Source organism: Melozone crissalis, unplaced genomic scaffold (assembly GCF_028551555.1).
Source record: "Melozone crissalis strain CALT ecotype California unplaced genomic scaffold, PUWL_Pcris_2 ptg000062l_1, whole genome shotgun sequence".
NCBI lineage: Eukaryota > Metazoa > Chordata > Aves > Passeriformes > Passerellidae > Melozone > Melozone crissalis.
In genome coordinates this window covers 2,593,901-2,609,404 of record NW_026535840.1, presented here as the reverse complement: position 1 = coordinate 2,609,404, position 15,504 = coordinate 2,593,901, and positions in this window count along the sequence as shown.

Here is a 15,504-nt window from a genome sequence, read left to right as displayed (position 1 = left end):
CTCAGCACTGCTTCTGAGCCTCCACTTTGTGCAGCATTTGATGCTCAAATGGGCAGAGAACTCCCCACGCCTTCACTTCAGCTGCTGTTGAGCTGCAGGTTGGTTTGTGTGGGGCTTTTCCCTCTCCATGACAAACGCATGCATTTCCACAAATGGGATGCAAAGTTTTTTTAATCAGATTTGTCAGCCTACAGTTTAAAACAATACATTGGATTTTTCACACTTGCCCCCTAACTTTAACCTTTTTATTATTAAAAATACCCTGCTTCCAGCCTTTTATTCTGTTGTCTCTGAGTCTTTGCCTGCCCCTGTTATAGGGAATGCTTTTGTGAAAGTCTCCTATAGGAGGCTCGATGCTAAAACATTCAAGTCCTAAAACTCAAAAGGAACTTTTAAAGTTTTTCTGTATTCTAGCAAGAACAGAAAATGGGAAAACATTGGAGACATTTTTACGTGAAAAAACCTGATGTTTGGGGTAGCAGTTTTCATCCAAAAATTCCTCTTTTCAAAAAGGAGATTGTTTGTCTCTTGCAACCTGTAGGATGTTTATAACTGCATGGTTTTAATCTCTATATATAAAAAAAGTGTTACTGTCTCAGGGTCCTGCCCTTTTGTCAGCTCATTGCTTTGACAGGCTTCAGTTCTTACATGCATAAGATGAGAGGGCATGAAGACTTTCCCTGATGTAGATAAGCGACTTTATGAAATAAGAATTCCTGTACCTCCAATCTATTATTCCCTTGTTCAGATGGTTGCACAGCCAGTCTTACTGGCTCATACAGCTGATGCCATTGTTTAGACAATGGGTGACATTAGTGAGTTACAGCTGGTAACTTGGGTGCTGCCTTCTAAGAAGAGGAAAATGTCTTGTGAAATACAGATTTTTGTTTGCTATTGGATGCTAAGCCACATATATGAAAAATCTGTTTGTGTTTGGTGATTCTTTCTTGGCTTTTGTTTTATTATGCAGTTTTCAAACAACTGATTGGTTTGGCCTGTGACCTTTACTATCCCAGGAAGTCCTTTACCTCTGGCTGCAAATAAATCTGAAAACCTGAGTTTATTATGCCATCCTGACCTGTGTCAGTTTTAAAACAGACTGCAAGATCATTATATTAAATTAGGCACTACATATGAATTTATAAAGTAACATGCAAATGTGTCCTTGCAGTGGTGATACACTTAATGAAAAATAGAATCAATATACCAACTCTCCATTGGGCAGCTTTGCATCTGTCATAGGTGATGTTACACCAGTTGAATTGTTTGTTTACCGTAATGTTTTGTGTGGTGAAGAGACACAAAGAAAATTGTTTGGAACCCTTGACATGCAGAAGCCAGCAGATGTGCAAACCCAGCTTGTTGCCATATGGTTCCAATGTCCTTTGGCATGTTTCGTAGAAAGTTCAGATCCGGATCACACTGTCAAACATAAATTTCAAGTAAATGCTTTCCTACTTAATAAGTACATATCATTGCTTGATAGAGCAGTCGGTGAAATATGGATGGATCCAGGGCAGCTTTCTGTTCAGAACTGCTAGAAAAGAGGGGACCTGTGCTAATAATTGTTATTGTGTCTGTACATTTTTAAACTAACCTAATCCCTCCAGAATTCCAGCCTCCTAGATCTGCTTGACCAGTCCCTCCCACTGCACTCTTTCCTACCTTGTATCTATCACTTTTACTTCTCCCTTTGCCGTGTGACGGTGTATTAGACTTTGGGTTTTGGTTCTGATATTTATATTGTATTAAGGGCGTGGAAATGCATCCCCATGGTTTCACCTTTTTTCTGTAAATGTGTGCAGAAGGTGGAGCTGGGACCAGAAGCCTCAGGGGCTGAGCCTGAGAGCCCAGCTCTGTCTTGTGGGCTTTGAAGTGCTCTCCTGAAATCCACCTGAGGAAGGTGAAGTGAGAACGAGCGCACGTCCGATTGATGAGCAACGCTCTCCGATTTATTGATCCAGCTTACACACTTTTATAGTAGTGTTAATTAAGCTCATACATATTGCAAAACCCGAGCTCATCATTGGGTACAGATTACATGTCAACCCCTCCCTTGTTGCTAATACCTGTGGCTTTCTTGTTGAGACTAATACTTGTTTTTTATCGTGCTGCTGACTACATTCAAGGCCTCCATGTTTTCCACCATGTTTTTCTCATCACTTAGCCAAGGACACAGTGTTTATTGTTTTTAAGGAAAAAGCCTGAGAACTTGCTGCTTACATCTGCCTTTTACTTCTTAACCAGCTGTATATGATCATGGCCTTTTTCTACAAGCCATGTGTGGAGAGTCTGGTTCAAGCATGGTTAAAAGAAAGAGGCCATGAAGGCATACAGTTAAGGGAAAAGTAAAAGGTAGTTATGAAGCAATTCCCAGGCTTGATTCTATAAACAATTAGGCTCTCTCAAGCACCACTTTATAAATAATAAGATTCTCAGACAGTTTTCCCATAACAGGCAAAACACTCCTCTGTCCTTGGGCTCTCTGGGAAAAGATAGCTACTCTGGGAACAGATATGGAGGTTTTGGGAACTTTTCATATCACAGTGAGAATGCTGTCCTGTTTTCAATAAACAAATCATAGGTATTGTAAAACAAAAGGAGGGATTAGAGTTTTCTCTGTTAACCTATCGTGAGCTTGGATTTTGCAATATGCATGAAGTTAATTAACACTGTTATATAAAGTGGCTGATTGATCAATAAATCGGAGTTCGATGCATCAGTAGGATGGTCGTCTCCATTCACTTCAATAACCATGTCTGAACAAAACTCTCCAACATCCACCAAAAAACCAGTGAGTTAGAGTGTTGCACTCCATCTACTCAGTTCAAGGAGAGATACATGAAACAGAGCTTCTATAGCTTATATTTAATACTGGGTGTTAGTTCCAAAGTTGCCTTTTCTTTTCCTTTTTTTCCCTCCATTCTAACTGATGGTATATTTTTATACAAACAGACAAAGCCACAGTGTTACAGTTTTGGCTTGGCTGAGCCTCAGTGATCAGTTTGCCTTTCTGTGAAGCTAATGTTGAAATTGTTGATGTTGAAGCTCCTCCATTCTCTGGGTACGTAGGAAGGGAGGTAATTATTCAAATATTAGTCCATTGTTCATGGCTTTGTTGATATGAAACCTACAAGACACCCTGCAAACAGTATTCCAGTGTTACAGAAAGAAGACCAGTGGTGACTTTTTCTATTCACACAGCTGCCAGCTTCAAATCACTAGAGGAAACTGCTTTAATTATTTGGCATTTCTTTCTTTATTTGATGTGACATAAAGCAGAACAGCTGCCATGACATAAATACATGGTTAGAGGATTTTTTAAATGCTCATTTTTTACCATGCCTATTCAGACCTTTTGGGAATCTTGTTGAAAATAGTTTACGGTTTTGGATTTTGCTTTAAAATGGCAGTGACAGGAATGATTTTCATTAATGTCTCTACTAATGGCTAGAGATTCTAAGGCGGAAGTTGCACCTGAATTTCCATAATTTGATCCAGTGGTTGTATTTTCCATGTTATTTTCATTTTGATAGCTTTTTCAACAAATAGTTGAACAGCATGAGCTCTCCACTTTGCCTTCAGTTTTAGGATATTTAATGAGCTCCTAAGTTGAGTTATGACCAAGACAAATTAAATTCTTTAGCTGAATATATAACCTGCCAACAATGTTAGCTTATTGTTGCCATTTGTATTTACAGCTTCATTAGTCATGGTATTAATCCTTTGATCTACTTAATTTCATTTAATTCGAACAACACTGAGGCTAATGCATTATATTATAATATTATTATATAACTTATTATATATATATTATATAATATATATAATATATCTATTACATAATATATATTATATTATATATATATTATATATATTATATATATTATATATTGTATATATTATATAACTTATATATTATTAGTTAGTATTAACAACATATTAATTTGACCATTATTTGATTTGGATCCTGAATTTTTTATTAAGATTTTAAGGACCTCCAGTATAATTAGCATTTACTGACATTGCATATGCTTGCTTTCACATGCATTGCCTAGGAATATGGTGGGTGGTTTCCTACAGTAAATCCCTCCCTTTCTCCTCCTATAGGAAAAATCACAGCAAAGCAAGCAAGGGGAGCTGTGCAGCTGCAGAGCAACAGCTCTGTTCCTTGGCTGGAGGAGAGGGGAGGAGTTTGAGACATTGGTGTTTAATCCTGAAAACTCCCACATTTGGCTCTGACCCTCATTGAGGTTTATCTGGCTCACTGCTTGTGAAAGTTGCAGCAGCAAATTCAGGGGGAATCTGTGTAGGAGCAGCACACACGTAATGGCATTCTTTGCTGGGAAGTGGGAAGATAATCCCAGAAAGAAGTTAGTTCTGAATGAGGGATTTGCACACCCACTCCTTTAATCAGTGAGACAATCCATTCTCCACTAGAATTTCTCCTTTTTAACCCACTTACATTTTTTGTTACCACTACAATTTGAGGCAGTGAATTCCAACATTATATACTGAAAAAGAACTCTTCACTTTCTCTATTTTGGACCTGTCACTTGGCAAAGTTACAGCAAAATATTTTTCTAAATATTGTATCATGCTATAATAAATGCAAGTAGAGCTTTTCAAATAGAGGTATCCGAAGTTTGGTATATAATTTAATCTTGAAAACAACTGAAATTTCTTTCAGAAGTGCTGACATTTATGTCGAAAACTAGTGAGTCAAGTGTTTATTTCTGCTTCTAAGATTGCATGTAACAAAATAAACCTAATTTGGGTTTTATTCACAGGAAAATTCATTTTCACTCTCCTCCTCACCAACAAGAAGTATTATTTCTGAAGTTGGGTATGCCCATTTCCTATGCATTGATTTTGATGGGAAAAAATACAAATGAGGCTTCTAATTTAAATGATGCTTCATTTTCTAATGGTATTTCTGCCAATTTTCAATAGTTAATGCCAGTGTTAATGAAACTTGATTTTTAAGCAATTATGTAACGCATTTCATGCTAGCAAAATGATTAATTACAACCCTTTGTTGGACGCCAGAGTAACAGCTAACACTGTGTCTGTGTGTGGGGGTTTAAAATTCAGATGAAATTCTGCAGTTGTATTAAATTCAGGCTGGGCACTAAATGGCAGAACCATAGAAGCATTTAAAGCAAAGGTGGCTGCAGGTGAGATCTTAATTGCCAGCTGAAAGATCAGCATGGTACGGAGAGCATTTCTCCAAAATTGCCTCTGCCACTTGCTGTCAGTGTTGTTAGGGATGCTGGACTGCTCTGCTCCGTGTGCTGAGGCCCCCAAAGGAGCCTCATGTTCCCTGGGAGCTGCAGGAGAGAGGAGAGCTTCCAGCAGGGTGGTGAAGAAGGGCAGAGCCAAAGTCAGCACCTGCCCTTTCTGATCCTCTCTGCTCCAGCCCTGACAGGGGATTCATTCCTGGGGCACAGAGGGAAGCGCTCAGGCACTGCAGGCAGATGCTGTTCCTCCGCAGGAGTGTTCTTTGTGTACTAGAGCCCACAGGCTGAAATTTGAGATTGGCAGTCTGCTCAGGGTTAACACGTGAGTAATTGCTCCTTCTCATCCCAGATAGCAGTGTTTTATTTTACCTTTTCAATTGCTTCTGTTCTTTCTTTGAAAGTGCTGCTTTCCCTAATGGCTTGAGAATAAATGGAGTTCTTTTCCTGAATCACGTCCCTGATGTCCATCCTCTGTTACTCATGTTCCTATTTAGGTCTTTAATCAATGGTGCAGAAGTCAGTCTGTCTGTCTTCTTTCTGATGCCTAATCTTTTCTCCTGCAGTTCCTTTTCCCTCTTCTCCCTGCAGCTTCATGGCTTGCTGTGTGTGTTCCTGCCTTCCCAGCCCAGCCATTCCCTGCAGAGCTTCCCTCCTTTATTATGTGCACTCCAGCTCTTGAGCTCCTTGTGTTTGCTGGGGGGTGAGGGGGGTTGTGTTTGTTTTGTTCCCAAGGTTTCCCTTTTCTAACTCCAAGTTTTGTGAGGACTCAAAACACACAGGCTGCTCTTGGGGGTTTATGAGTCATGGTTTTCACCTCATGCCTTTGATTTCTATTTTTATTTCCTGTATTTGAGGTGCATTGAATGTGCTGTGTTTAGTGGGCGGTGCTTCCACAATCCATTGAACTTTTAAAATGCACATGTAATTATGTGCATTATTCCTGTCTTTCTGCAAATGCATTTCTGCTTTGCTCTCTGCTACCAGTTATTTAATATAGCATGAAATGTTGCAGGAAAACCTGACAAGCATTCTGTGACTTCATTGCTAATGTGTTCATTCTGAGGTGGATTAACCTGCTCTACAAGCACTACAAGCTTTCCAAGGTAATTTGGCTTTTAGATTTCTTTAGGTTTAAACACTTAGAAAGGAAGTTTTCCCAATTAGCTGATCTGAATGTACAGTAAGAGGCTTTGATTTCTGTGCTGCTTTATCACCTTAGAAGAAATTTCAGTTGCACTTATGGTCAGGAAAATTTGTTCTTAACTACACACGGCAGTAAAAATTCAGCAACATCTTGAAGATCTCCTTTCATTTCTAAAGAACACAGAAATCTTTCTCAGTTTGATGTTGCTGAGTAGCTGGCCATTCCAATTTGTAATTACATAAGGTCACAGCAGAACATCAGTAGTGCTGAAGTATTCCACTGTGAATACTGGGGGGAAATGCCTCTGCTAGGACTTGCTTTATTAAGGAAATAAGTCGAGTATATATGAGGAGCTGCAGTCATGGAAGTGTGTAACCAGAGGCAAATTAATTCCGTTTCCTTTTTTAAATAAGATCTCAGTAAAAGAGGTGAGGTTGAAACATTGTTATTTGACCTGCTGAGTTTCTTTAATTTAAACTTAAAGGGTAATTGATCAGGAAGATATAAAAATAAATCTTGTTTTCTCTGGAGTATTTTTGAAGAGATGCAGATGTGTGAGGATCAACAAGACAACTCAAACCTTCATCCATAGGGACGAGCACACAAGGCCAGATCAGGGTTATGTTCCCACTGGGTGTCAGGACACTTACAGACACAAGGAATTACAGACACAAGGTCTTTTCTTCTGCTGTCTGAAGTCACCTTCTGAAATCTGAAGGTCACCTTTGATTTTGCCGAACTCTGCTTGTGTTGCTATTTCTATATTCAGTCTTTATTCAATAAATTACATAAAAATATTGGGCACAGGACATGGGTTTTAGTAGAGGGTAGGTAGAGGCTGTCTGTAGTGAGGTAGTTCTAGAATAGTACTTCTTTTTGTTATGCAAATCTCCTAAGAATAGTCCATTTACAAGCCTTGCAAAAATCACTGTTTTACAATCCATGCAACCTATGCTTTCATTGTCTGAGCCTTCCATCTAATATGCTTATCTGTGAAAACTGCTCCACTTTCCAATGGATAAAATGTATATATTTACAGGCTCACAGAGGAAGAGAATTGAAATAAGAGCACCCCTCACAGATATAAAAATTAAAAGTCATGTCCCTGTCCTGGTGTTTAGTTGGTTTGTTTGATTTAACTCACTATTGGAGAGCTTTGAGAAAGCAGACTGGTGTGGTTGTCAGTGCAGATCCAGCAGAGGAGAGCTGTGTCCTGTGTTCTGGACAGTCTTGGAAAGCCCCTGGTATTTCAGTGGTACCCATGGGCAGGTCTTGGCTGGAAGCTGAGTGAATCAGTCTGGTGTTCTCCATACCCATCTTTTCTCGTTCACATGGACATAAAGATTTTTGGGGTTTTTTTTTTAGACTGGCATGAAGAGAATTTGTAGTGTTGGTTCCTGTACTTGCATAGATTATTGGTTTACATTAGATTTCTCACTAAAATTCTCTGCTTATAAAGGCAGTTTGGAGTTAATTGTCTCGCACTTTCAGTGTGTAAAATAGTGCAAGAAAAAAGGGGTTTTTTCATAATAATTCAAAACATTGCAATAGTCTGTGTTTTTTTAATCATAGCTTCACCATGAAAATTGCCTTATTAAATATTTCTTATAGTCAGTCATAAACTTCTGAGGAATATTTCTCAGCTGCAAGTACTGTATCAATGCAGGACACAATAAATAAATACATAAATATTTCTGAAAAGAAGCAAGTCTTTCTATAGAATTATAAATCTGCCTTCAGTACTTTCTCCACCTTCTCTCGTATGCACCACCTAAATTCAGCTTGTTAAGGACTGCTGGCATATGAGAACTTTCCTTTACAAGATTCTGTTTCAGTGTTTCCCTCCATAGAGAAGACTGGTATTATCTGGCCTTCTGAACCAGCAATTCTGTTTTCTGAAGCAGAAAATTAAGTTTTCTCCTCTTTCCTGTGAAGAAGCCAGCGTGTGTCTCATATTCACGCTAGACTGTCCTGACACACCAGGAGCAGCAAATGTGAAAATAGTGTGTCCAAGCACCTAGGACAGCAGAACATTATTTTCTAGCAGAATCTCTATCAGGTGCAGGTTCTGATTCTCATTCACACCAAGAGACCTTTCAATTGCTCCAGAGTGCCAGGAGCTGCCCAGGGTAGAAGGTTAATTCACACTCTGCACTGGAATTCCCCCTCTGTGTAAGCACTTCATCTGCACAGCCCTGACAATGGGTTTTTCAGATTGTGCTGCCCTGGATGATCAGCTTAACGTTGTTTTAGTGCTACTGTTGGTGCTTAGGTCCTGAATCTCTATGGGCAGACCAGGAGCATTTATTAGAACAGGGTAAAACACTGGGTCAATGCACAGTGGTGTTTGGGTACCCCCAGTTTTTCCTGGGGTACATCCCATAGCTGTACTGCCAGCCTGCCCAGTAATGTAATTTCTCTCTCCTGCTGAAGGTTATTCAGCTTCTCCTGTAGTTTAGGTTGGAATAACAGGTAGAGAACAGTGCCTTGGGGCTGGAACGTGGGCTGCCAGGTGCAGCGTGTGTCACATGAGAGACACAGGTTACCTGTAAAATTTACTCCAGTGCATTGGGTCCCAGTTTGCTTTTCAAGAGGTGGCACAGCCCACGGCCTTTCCTGTGTCTTACTTAGCTAAAGAAAATAAAATTAACTAACTGGAGTGTTGATTGTACGGTATCTTTAACAAATACGACATTTGCTTGTTAAATATTGAAGGAATTTCCATCTCTTTCTAAACACCAAGTACTTTGACTTTCTGCCATCTCCCTCTGCTCTCTCTTCCTCTCTCCAAAACAAACCAAAGTTTATTTTTTTTTATTTCAGTCTATTCTCCTAACTGAAGAGCGTTTCCCTTGTTCTACAGCCATCACAAATCACCAGTGTGCAGCCCTGCCACATCACATTAAGCTCCTCACTCATTCTTTGTGCCTTTGTCTCATCTTATGAGGGATTTCGTCTAAGGGTTTTGGTTTATGTGTTGCTTTCTTCAGCTGAAATAAGTTACCTGTGGCTTTCTTCTCTTCTGTTGTTTGTGTGCATGTGAAACAGGGTACCAAATAAACTTCATTATGGGAGAGTTGGGAAAATGAGCATGGTGATGATGGAATTTCCTGGTGCTTAGTTACAGTAGAGAATAGTTCAGTATCTCAGCAATGTGGGGTGAATGCAAGCTCTCACAAGAACTATGGAGAGCAAAACAGCTTCCTGTACAAAGGCAGAAAAAATGTAACTTGCATCTCAAGGTGCTGACATATGGAGTAAAATAAAAACTGGCTGCAGTGGCAAAATCAGTTTTGCCTTAGCCTTTACATCAATTTTGAACGGCTTCACAGAAGTGAATTACAGACATTCTTTAATTACTTCACTTGTGTTGCTTTAAATATAAGTCTCAGGCCAAGTGACTTTCCCAAGATCATACATTAAAAAGCTGAGACAAGAGTCTTAAGCTGTACCTCATTTTCTGGACAACAAATAAGCTTTTGCACAAAATTTTGGTATAGAATAAAACATAGTTAAAATGTGTATGTATTAAAAACCATAAAGTCATACCATATTTTAATTATAAGATGTACCATAGATGTGGTTATTCTTTATACAGTCTAATTAACGTGAAAATAAATGGATGTGGCCAGAACACACAGACACAGACTCATCTGCTCCATTCATGTCCAGTCTCCCTCCTCCAACATTTTTGAAACACAACAGGGTGAATAAAAGTGGTCGTTTTGCTACTGTGCTGCAGTGTTAGGACAAAAATAAATTTATTTTGCTTTGGAGATGCCAGGTGCCTTCTGCATGTGGTATTTAGTGATCCTGCAAAGACAGTGGAAAAAAGTGAAAGGGATGTCAAGAGAAAATCCATCTGTAGAGGAAAAATCAATGTTTTTAAATCACTTCAATTTCTCATTTTACAAACTTCATTACATCTAATTCTATTATAAAAATCCACTCTCTCAATATAGGAAATCATTGAAAGAAGAAAGTTCAACTGGATTAGATAATTAATTTATCAAAGTCTTAAAATGTTGCTGGGTTTTTTTTCAATCAGATATAACAAAATTACAGAAGCTCATTTTATCGGTCCAGATACAGTCTCATGCACAAAAGATCCATCCAAATAAGTAAATCTGGTCTGTACTTCTTATAAATTCATACTGAACTAATTCATCATCCCCAAGCCACAGCAATTTACGTTAGCAGGAGTTCACAGTGGTATAATATGCTGTGTTGTTGCTGTGTATTTGATACCAGTGCTTGTTGTGTCTGCTCTCGTGCAGTGCGATGCCCAGGGCTGTCCGTGCACATCCAAGGGCTCTGCGGGTGGAGGGGACGCCGGCCCCAGCAGGGGCTGTGTGCTGCTCTGAAGGGTGAGCAGAGCCCGGGTGCCTCCTGCTGCTGGGGCAGGGCTGGGGGCTCCATGGATGAGGGGCTCCATGGATAATGGGCTCCGTGGATGGGGCTCTGTGGATTGGGGGCTCCATGGATAATGGGCTCCGTGGATGGGGCTCCGTGGATGGGGCTCCATGGATAATGGGCTCCGTGGATGGGGTGGGCTCCATGGATAGTGGGCTCTGTGGATGAGGGGCTCCATGGATGGGGTGGCCTCCATGGATGGGGGGCTCTGTGGATGGGGCTCCATGGATGGGGGGCTCCATAGATAGCGGGCTCCATGGATAGTGGGCTCTGTAGATGGGAGGCTCCGTGGATGGGGCTCCGTGGATGAGGAGCTCCATGGATAGTGGGCTCCATGGATAGTGGTCTCTGTGGATGAGGGGCTCCATGGATGGGGGGCTCCATAGATAGCAGGCTCCATGGATGGGGCTCCCTCTGCACGCCCAGCCTGGGCTCTGCCAGCTCCTCCCTTGCACGGGACATCCTGGCAGCACTGCCGCCATCCTGGAGCCGTTCTGAGGGACAGCAGCAGGCACTGCTTCTTGGAACTTCCCTGCCGTGCCGTTTATCTGTTATGTCCTTACCTACCTGGCTAAGAAAGACATAAAATGGCTCCCTCAGAGATTCTGGACTAAAATACAAGTACAAATCTGATGGCACAATCTTCTGGGGAGAGTTAACTTCAGAGATCAGAGTATTGAAAGCAGTGTCTCCAAAACTCAGAGACAGGAGTACAGAAGTAGTAAGCAGTGACAGAGAGGTGGCTGAGGTCTTTAAAATACTTCTGATTGTCCTCTTTGTCACTGAAGTTAACAAGTGAGAGCTGATTTCCTTGAGGCCCCTGTAAAAAGAGATTGTAGTGCAGTGGCTTCAGGAGTCCAGTAAATGATTCCTGGTTTTAAAGGAGAAATCTTGTTTTCTAATCTCTGTCTAAAAGTCTTGTTTTCTTTTATGACACATGGTTTGCTGTCTGTTCTCAGAGCACACAAGTTTAAGGATGGGAATTATGAAAATATAACCCTATAACAAGGAAATACTGTTGCTGTTGCCAAAGCACAGACTGGGGGGAGAAGCCTTTGCCACTGCAGTTAATGTTGTTGACTTCATTGGTGGAGCCTGCTCTCTTTGCAGTCTGAGGTTTTGAGTGCTTTGTAAGCTCTTCTGCATGTGCTGCTTTAATTCTTTAATGTTTTGCTACTAATCCTTGTTTTATCCTCCCTTTAGGGTATCAGAATCTTTAGACATTACAGTGGGAAATTAACACAGCTTGCTAAAACAGCTTGGCACTTGAGTGAAAAAGGTTGGAATCTTCCTGCCAGAGAGGCAGTGTGGGAATGATGATAATTAGGCTGACACTGGCCAGTGGATCTTTCATTCATTTAAGGAGAGCTAACTACAAGGGAAAATCTGTCTAGAAAGGGAAAAAAGAAGTATGTTGAAGAAATATGGGGAGTTTATCTCTCTCTGTGTCCCTTAGGTTAGCCAAGCAGGAGGGCTTGAGCAGGTTGGGATCATATTGATTTCACAGGACAAAGGAAAACCTTTAATTCAAGAAGCAAGGATGGAATTCAAGTCAATGTTGGTCATGTATAAGTGACAGAAATATTAAAAGCATTGCAAAGTGATCTGAGTGCTATTGCAGCCCATCTGCTGCCAGCAGGCTGGCCCATGAGAGTGTTTGTTATCCAGTGCTTGGGGATGTGTCAGTCCTGGCACTGCCTTTTTCCTCAGACAAGCAAAATGTGCCTCGAGTCCCTTACAGAGCAGTCTGGTGAAAATGAACAGTGAGCTTCCTTAGGAAGGTGGTTGGTGGCATTCAAAATGCTGACAATGAACTGGTGGCCTCAAAGTGCTGAGTACAAGGTGGGCACATGTAGGAGGAACTCCATACAAAGAAACACCCCCAGAGGCATTTCTGGAGGAAAGCAGCACTTCTGCCCCGAGACAGAGTAAAAATCCCCCAGAGCAGAAATCCATTTTGATTTAGGTGAAATGTACATCTTAAGTCTGTAAGGCCTAGGCTAAAGGGAAAACTGTGCCAGTGAATGACAGAGATAAAGGAGAGACAAAGAGAGATGACAGATAAAGAGAGACAGAACCTGCTGTGGGAGCAGGTCAACTTGGCCTAGGAATTCTTTCTGATAAAAAAGAACTAGGGCAAATATCACGTGCGAAATCCATAAAAATGAATATGTACAAACCTATTGTGAAACTGTATGCATATGTATTTGAGAGGGAGATAAAAAGGGACCTGAAGTTCTCAGAGGTACACATGCCTTTTTTGAGGAGAGCAATCTCTGCATGTGTCCAGCCCTGCAATAATAAACATACCGGCTTTACAACTTTCACAAAGCTGTAGAGTTTTCAGCTCTCTCCACAAAACACCCCCTTGGGAAATGCTGCCTTAACAATGGAATTACAAACCAGAAGTTTTCCATGTTTTGTAAATGTCACTTTTCCTTTTCTCCCCCTTCCCCCTTGCTCAGGAAGGGGCACACTTTCTCTCCTGCAGCAGCAGCACAAAGGAGAGCAGGATGGCCACACAGGGTTCTGCCGGCCCACGGGCTCCACAGCCCGGGTGAGGGTGCCAAGAGGGAGTGGGCACGGCTGGGAAGGCCCAAGGGGCTGCTGTGAGCAGTGAGAGGGTGGAGCTGTGCCCAGTGGCACAGCAGCTGGAATTGTTAGAGGTACTGGAACAGGGGCAGAGGAGACTGGCATCTTAAAGTTGTGCCTCCATTAGATACCCAGCTCCAGGGAATTGTAACAGTTTGGCTGGTGACTGGATTTCAAAAACACCAAACTTCTGTTTTAATCACAGACTGAACCCATTTCATTGTGAGATGTAAATCTGGGAATATCTATTGCAGGCAGCGTCTTACATACAAGCTAAAAAAGCAAAATCAAGTAGAGACAGCCTGGGACAAGAGGAGTGAACACGGAATAGTTTGGCAGGTTTGAGTCTTGAATTTCATTCCAGTGACAGGGTTGTCTATACTCTGCTTATTTTTATCTAAGATTATGAGTGAGTTTAATTCACAGTAACTGCTGGAGATGGAATCTCCAGGATGGGTTCAGTTGCTGGAATGTACATTTGTATATGCTGCATTCATTCCAGAGCCCTGTAATGAATTTCTTCCGAGGTTCTTCCAGGGGATGAATAAGGAGGAGTAGGTGAAGGACAGGATGCTGGGGAAGTGAACCATCTTAGTCATTCTTGTTAACATAACAAGTACTTGTCTTGAAATTATATTGGCTTGTGTAACGTTTGCAGCTAGACAGAAATTATTTCAGTGATAACAGAGCTCATCCTGAGCCAAAAAGTTACCTCATTTCCCTTTCTTTTTATACTACAATAGGTATGAATATCCTATTCAAACTCTTCAAAGGTTTGCAGACATAATTGTTCTGTGCTTATTTTTAACTGCTGGGGGCTTAAGTTCCAGTTTGCTTTCTGAGTGACTACATGCAGTTGCTATACTTTTGCCATAGGATGCAGCCATTTTTTCCCTGTCAGAGTAATTCAACAGCAGAAAATTGAGGCTGAGTGTCTGAGATGCTGCACCTTTATAAAGTGAAGCCTCCATGTGCTTCTGCGTACTTGCTCTGAATTCTAACAACTTCAGTTTATCAGTAACTAAATATTATGTAATTATAGAAATACATTTAACTATAAATATATCTGTATATTTAATTCTATTAAAATAATTGCATTGATTTATGTTATTTGTATTTTGTGACTATTATAACACATACATTACTAATGTGTGTTGTAATAGATATAAAACACATAACAGGTAAATTATGTAATTATATCAATAGATAAATAAGAGAGGGTTATTTTATGTCAGCCAAGGGCAAAGATCCCCCAAGCACTGAGGTTTGCACATTGAGGGCAGGTGGTTTGCAGTGTGTGCTTGCGGTCTGCCTGTCTGTGTTTGCTGTTTCTGTATGAAGTCTGTGGCACCTGTGTAATCCACACAGAATCACAGAAAGCTGAGGGGTTGGAGTGGACCTTGAAGACCATCCTGTCCAACACTGTCCCAGCCTGGCCTTGGACACTTGCAGGGATCAAGGGCACCCTGGGTGCCCACTCTCACAGTAAAGAATTCCTTCTCCATATCTAACCTATGTTTCCCCTCTGAATTTGTACCCAAGACATGAAGTAGCAGAGCTCTAATCTTCTTTTCTTGCTCCTAAGTGCAGATGAGCTAAATAGAAATTGTGCAATATGCACCCAGATGTTCTCTTAGAGAAACCAATGCAAACCTTCCTGACAGCACTGGTTGTTTTATTTGCTTATTTTCATTTGAGGTTCTAAGGATCACACCCCCAGCAAGCTGCAAAGCCCCAACCCTCAGTGATGTCTGAGAGGACAAGACTGGGTTTGTAGAGGGAGTGGAAGGCAGAAAAGAGCCTTTTGCTGTTTTGTCCTTTTTGGAAAGCCTTTACTCCAGGGAGATTCTGCTTTCCTGGAGAAATCATTGCTTTAAATGACTCTTCCTCCACCAGAGAAGCTAAAAATCCACCAGGAAAGTTTCACCTGATCTCTCAGCCACGCTGGCTGGTTGAGAATGGCACAAAGTGAGGGAGCAATGTCCTGTCCTGTTTCCATCCAGTGAGGATAACTGGGCACGAGGCAGCCCAGGGACAGAGGCTTGCTGGAGCAGGGAGCTCCTTTAACCCTTTAGCCCCTGGAAAGAGCAGTGCCTCACCCACAGACCCTGAGCT